Source organism: Acyrthosiphon pisum, chromosome A2 (genome assembly GCF_005508785.2).
Source record: "Acyrthosiphon pisum isolate AL4f chromosome A2, pea_aphid_22Mar2018_4r6ur, whole genome shotgun sequence".
Lineage (NCBI taxonomy): Eukaryota > Metazoa > Arthropoda > Insecta > Hemiptera > Aphididae > Acyrthosiphon > Acyrthosiphon pisum.
Genome location: NC_042495.1, coordinates 55,059,725 through 55,067,235, shown reverse-complemented (window position 1 = coordinate 55,067,235; position 7,511 = coordinate 55,059,725).

Below are 7,511 nucleotides of genomic sequence, written 5' to 3'. Positions count from 1 at the left end.
AACAATTTTAACAGAAGCAATAAGTACAACACGTGTACCAAGTAATTTATTGGAAATATAATAAAAACATTTATTTAATTAAAACTATTTAATATATTGATATTTAATGTACTATATTTTATCAAAAAAAACACTCCACTATACTCCATGTAAAAAAAACTGTAGATATAAACTTAAGATTGTTGAAATATTCAATTAATATTAGTAGTCAGCCTTGACACCTGTGTACAATTTAGTATCTAGATATACGAGCGTAAGACTCACTCTCTGTCCGGATGTAACATGACCTTGGTTGTGCAAATATATAGGGCCTTTGAAGTATGTAAGAATCACTTGCACAGTCACCGTCGTACAGTGCGTATACGGAGTGTGTGTACAGCCACGTTAAATTGTCCAGTTGTACGTTATTATATATTATACTTATGCATAATCATATTGTCGTGTTGTTATTCATTTATATTAATACTAAAATGGTTAGTCTGTCGAGCTGCACTTTCAACAAAGATATTATGTTTTATGGTGAAATAGTCTGCTAAAAAGTTGTTAATAAAATCAAGCTAAGTTCAATTTTTTAACAGATTATTTTAACATAAAAAAACGTTTATAATTTAAAGATTTAGTTACCTATCAAATTATATCACAACTTTTAGAGTCTTTTTTTTATAATGCGGGCCACGGGGAATATTATATAATAAAATGTTGAAAATAAGCTACAATAATTTCTAGTTAAATTGGCTATAACTCTGTTGATATTGTTCAAAATGATTTGAAAACTAAACCATGCACTTCTGCGTAAAATTGCAAATTATTTTATTGTATTTTCAAACTTTATTATTTAACTACAAATTTGTAATGGTTTCTCAAAATTATCTAGATAATCTAAATGGCGTTCACGGACATAATATATCCTATTATTATCTGCGCTGTCGATGAGTTATAAAAGATTAAAATAATATATTTGTAATCTTCCAGCTTCAGCGTATGTTTGGTATAATATGTTTTAATGTGTTAGGTGCTGCAGATCATGTGGTATGGTGGTGCCGAAAGTAAAATACTTCGTTACGATTAGTTTTAGGAGCCGGAGTGGCGCAGTGGTCACACAGTTGACTTACGACTCACACAGTCATCGGTTCGATTCATAGCAAAGTGCAAAAAATGTGTGTGATTCTACGCAGTCACCATTTTCCCGTGCTGTCGTCCGATTGCGTCATCCGGTTTCCAACTAGGTCCCACTCCACTGGGAGTGAAGACCGCACATGTCTCCTCTTGGAGAAGGGGGGTAGTATCATGCATATAGTGATATATACATAGATAAATAGATCACATGATCTCCCTACTACCCACTTGTGATAAGCATTGTCAAAGACCTTGAGGTCGTTACAATGAACAAATATAAAAAAAAAAAAAAAAAAACGATTAGTCTTAGATTTACTGACGGTATGATCTTACCCATTTTATCTCATTTGATTTTTTTATAGTGCCTCCTGAATACAATTTTTATATATTTTTGAATCCGAATAAATTTATGTCTACCAATTGTCTTATAACATCTTTATATAATCTGGAATCATTTGGTGTTGATAGTGGACGCTCTGAAATCGGTTGATTATTTTTAAAAAAAAAACCGGCAGTAGCTCTTGGACTAATCATTCAATGCTCATTTAACTGATCTATTGATCGTAGACAATAATATACTACGTAATCCATAGTTTATTATATTTTTATTTTGGCAAACTAATAAAATGACGCAAATACTAATCAGCTGATGTGAATTTTGGAATTCTACATTTTCTTTTAGTGCTCGGCCAAGGTATGACGTTGGCGACGACCATCATCATTAATAATACGTGTCATACGCAGATTTGCAGTTTATCCGCACAAGCACATTTCTCGAAAAATACTTGAAACTTGAAACTTCGTTTCGAGTCTCTGAAATAAATTAAATGTAATTTAATCAAAAGTGAGTACTTAAGAACACAGTTTTACGCGTTCGCTAAAATCGTTTAACTTTGACTAAATCGATTCTCCGTGACTTTGTTGTAAATAATATACAAACAATAGGCATATATAATACTCATTAATATTGTCGCTGGTTGTCATTAAACTGTTAGATTATTTACTTTTTCATCATAGTTTAAAAATTTTGAATTTAAAAATTAAAACTTCGTTAAAAATCTTCAATTTTCTGGTTGATGTTATAAGCGGGTACGCGTACTACTGAGTTATAAAAAATGTAGGATAACAATGCGAAATAAGCATAAGGCGCGTATATACTATATACTTTTCAACATCTCTTGTCGCACCACTTTTGAAAATTAATGAAATAACTATTGATGTTCGTCAGTCGTCGGAAAAATATCATTAATTATTATTATTATTATTATTATTATTACAACAAAAACAGAAGGGAGAAAAAATGAGAACAACACGTACATTTTATAATATTGTTTACCTATTATATTACACACAATTATGGCACGGAATCTTGGTTTCAAAACTTTTTTTTAATTATCCCTCAATAAACAAACGCAGAGGTATTTATTTTAAAATAAAGTGGCGCGACCGTAACGTTCCAAAATCGTTTTAAAATCGATGGGCATGAGAAATTCTGATGGAAACTCGTCATCGAAATATTCTAGTGTTGGCGCTACAGTCGTAAAACCGAATAAAATGAGTGAAGTTGAATGGAAAAATACAATATTCTCGTTAAATAAAAAAACAATCGTTCTACAGGCGCCGCTTTGTTATTCAATGACCGAAACCGATGGTAATAAGGGCCTAGGGGATTGTTGGTTTTCAAAATGCCTTCATACATAGTGTAAATCAGTTATTTATTATTATTCAACGGCGGTAAATGATAAACTGAAATGGTCCAAATCTATATTGATATTATATCACAAATCCGCATGATCAGTCAAAACATTTAATATCCGATATAATAAATATGTATTAATAAAAACCGGAGCTGTTTTAAAATATGTATAATATTATATATTATAAATCGAAATCAGGTATCCATCAAAGAAAAAACACACATCGCCACAAAATCAACGGTCACCGTGTAATCATACGAAACATCTACTTTTGTCAAATGTACTACTTACTTAAATATTATTATTGGTTTATCCACAGTTCACCATACCCAATTTTTCGACCAAAAATTAGTGTTTAAGGTTATATTATAGCCTATAGGTATAAATTCACAATTCGCTGGCAAAAACTTTTTTAGACCATTTTTAATGAACTTAACTAACTTGACAATTTAATACAATATTACACATAAGCTGTTCTTTTCGTAATTTAAAAACATATATATAAATATATAAAATATAATTGAATATGTAGAAAAAATATTTACATGGTTTATCAGTTTTATATACAGAAGCTTATCTTCAATTTTAATGTAGGAAGTTATTAAGCACACCATTAAACATTTTAAATCTTTTAAAGCCGATCAGGTTAGAATATAATCATAAAAAAAAATTTAATCACATAAAAATTCACTGAAAACTTTTACTACCCACTATAAATTAGTAGTAACCAGTAGATTAGCTTATATGTATAAAAAAAATTCATAATATTAAAATTATGCAAAATACTACAATATCCAAGGCCTAATGGTTATGTGTTTTAATAATTAACTATTAATTATTATTTATCTTTGACTGTGATAGTAAACAGAATGTGGCTGAACGTTTAGTTAATAATCATTATTCAACCGACTGTGTATTTATTATACTATTATCGGTACATCATTCGAACTTCGCTCATGGCCACAGTCCACATCCCCCCCTCACCATGTCCACGCTGGTAAAACCACCATATGAGTGTTACAAATAGATATTATTTTGTGTTTACTCAGGTGTTAGTGAGTAGTTATTTAACATGCATTATTGTGTCTGTATAATACTAAAAGATTTCTCTACTAAATAGCAATAATCAAATCGTTACGCTGGTATGGATCCCCAGCCATGTTGGAATACCAGGCAACGAGACAGCAGACATCTATGCAAAAAGAGCCATAACTTCTCCCGATGCCATCTCTGTTCAAACATGCTCTCTGAGTGACATCAAGAGTATCATACAGTCCCTTACACTGCAAAAGTGGTAACACCGTTGGGCTTCCTCTCAAACAAAACTCAATGAAATCAAACTTTCCATTAACTCATAGCCAACTTACCTTACCAAAAGACGTCACGAAGTTTTAATTAATAGATTAAGAATTGGACATAGTTAGCTTACATATCGTCACCTCATGAGACGAGAAGATCCAGACCTATGTACAACCTGTGGGGAAGCTCTATCTGTTAAACATATCCTCCTATACTGTCGAAACTACACGGACGCCAGAACAGCCTTAAGTATACCTGAGCATCTATATAAAACACTTGGAGCTGATCACGAAAACACTTTCAAAATCATAAAGTTTCTCAAAATAACCAAATTGTATAACCTTATCTGACATTTTTATTTCTTTTTTTTTCTTTTTTCTTTTCCCTTTTTTTTTTAATTAATATTTACAATGTCTTTTATTATTATTACAATGTCTTTTTTTATTATTATTATTATTATTATTATTATTATTATTATGTGATGACGTTTCGAAAAGTAAAAACTAAGTAATAAAAACTAGTCCATGACTCTCCGGATCTTGCTAACATATTAATGTCGAAAATGTTATGAAATGTTAACAAAACTGAGAATTTGCAAAAGTGTCGTTAAAGGTTTAGGACTGATTTTTCATAGTGAATATATGTATAACTGATTCTGCATGGCTTGACGGTGACAAATTAAATAATGACAGTATATATACCCATTATTAAACTCTGTTGAATATAAGCAACACATATTTTTAACAACTGTGTGGAAAGTGGGTTGTTTTGACCAAATACTGGTTAGGCTAAAACTATATTTAATTTAACTATTTTATTTTTTGTAACCCTTTACAAACAAAAATTTAAAACATATTCGTTTATGTGAGCCAACTCCCTACGTGAGCCCCTCTTTATTGAAAGGCAATTTGTGTGTTTGCAAGAAATATATTATAGCCAATTCTTTCGCTTTCATTGTTTTGCAATTTGATACATAGATTATAGATAATACGATTAACTATACCTGAGGATGTGCACCATTAAACCAATTTTTTTAATATAGATGGATGATATTATCACAACTGTATATGAATACTAATATTCTATTATACACATAATTTATAAAATTAATATGTTTTTTAGATGCAAAATTATATAAATCGGGTTCTGTGTATATGTCTACCGTACAAAAACTATTTAGGACTTTATTAAATCCCTCTATATATCAATAAATTCAACCTATATAAACAAGCTCGATTAAATATTCAGAACTCCAAATTCAATTTTCAAAACCATTTTTATTATACAGCCAACGATTCAGCTGCTAATATGTATTTCAGTCGGAGCGGTGAGCTCATTTATTTAAATTATTATAAACAATAAAGTAAATTGTTTTTAAAGAAAGTTTTTATTCAAAGTTTCGATAGTTTTTAAGTGTATTTCAATACTATATACATGAAACAAATTTTAAAAAAAAATCTCCTCTTTAAAAACATAAACAACTTGTAAATATAGTCAAAATATTTTATTAATATCATAAATGTTTATTTGAACTCATAAATGAATATAGTATTGTCCCACCGGCCTTCCAGGTAATATCCTATGTGACACACGTATGTGGATAATAATAATATAAATATCTACAGTGTTAATTATTATATGCTGGAACAAAGTACCTAAGTAATAATAACATTTGATTGAACATTACTACATTTTCATTTAAAATCAATTTCCCCTTGTATTTTAACTGTTATTAAGTTTTTAATTAAATAGTGTTTGTAATAGCAAACGACAACATATATTTTGAATAAAATGTCACTAAAGCTAAAGTTCGATATTTTTCGAAATAACAATATTAAATGCGCCTCTGTCCAATGGTTATTATCATAACGCTGCATAATTATTACTATGAAAATTCTAAATTGAAAAATAATTATAACCGTGTTTTTTCACGATTACTACGGTTTAATCGAAATGAAGCGAAACTAAATTAAACTCGACAGTTTGTGCGTAGCCAGCTGCATTAATAAAGCTACACTGACGTGGAATAATAATTAATTACGACGATTCAGGGCCACAGAGTGGTGTATTAGATATTTGTAGTGTGATTCTCGATGTTAAGGTGGTTTATTTGGTTAAAAATATTTTCAATTTACTCCTTCGCTGTCAAAACTGTGAGTCTTTGGCTGATCCAATTTTTATTCTGTAATAAATAGAGTTAGGTTCTCGAACTCATTGAACTCTTTAACACCCCAAACGTCGATAAATCTAAACAGTTCAAAGTTTATTGGAAATTAAGCTCAAAATAAAATACTTCGATTATTTCAAACGTTTCAAACAGTTCGAGGAAAATTAAGTTCTACATCAAGAATATTACAAATATAATCTATATTTAAAAAAATATTAATATCCGTTCCCCAGACTATACTATTTATATTCCCCGAATTGCGCATATGACATTTATCAGTTTTCATGATTTTGGAACCATGTTGTTATCCGATTAAGGTTCAGAAGCTTAAAACAAGTAAAAAGTGTATTAGAGTTCGAGTTTGATCCCATCAGTTCGGGAAATAAATGAGTACGTGTAGGTGAAAATTGAAGTTTGACTCATTCCTAGTAAAATCTTTTAGATTTGTTGATATCTTTTCTAAAAATAATTTGCGTTTTCAAAAATACGAGTTTCCTACTTTGGTATGATTAAACAAAATGTTAAAATGTTTAGAACCCATGATTGAAAATGTTTTTCTTGTGTAAGTATATTCAAACCATCAATTTATATTTCGAAAATAGCCTCGATTAAGTTCTATTAGAAATGTGAAGCAATCTTAAGGGTACACAGAGTTGGAAAAAGTCCCTCGACTTTTTCACAGTGGATGGATTTTGTTTTTCAAAAGTGATTTGGTATGCACTTGCATTTCAATTATTTAAATGTATTATGTATGCGCGTGGATAGTATCAGTATACGAGTCGCAAGCACGTTACGCTGATGTTCAATTGCTTTTACTACACTAAAAATTTATATCTCAAGAGTCATGCGACTCTCCCAAGAATATTACGGACTTAGTACCACCCTCTAAAGTGAACAATAAATCAATTCTGCTTCGTTTGTATCATTCACGAATTCTAAAACTATTGAATCCATCAACTCGTGATCGGCGATAAATGTTACAAAAATAATCCACCCATAATAGGCTACGGATATTATAATAAAAAATAATAAAATGTCGTTACGGACGGTGTATCATCGTCACAACGGCATCTCGATATAGTCACTTTAATATACGATACCTACACCTACGCAATACAATATCATAGGAGTTCGAAGTGGTATGTAATATTATGAGATACGTGAAAAGCGAATATTTGAGAGTTGAAACACAACTCCGATGTCTGTACCTATTTCAGGTTTGTTGTATTGTT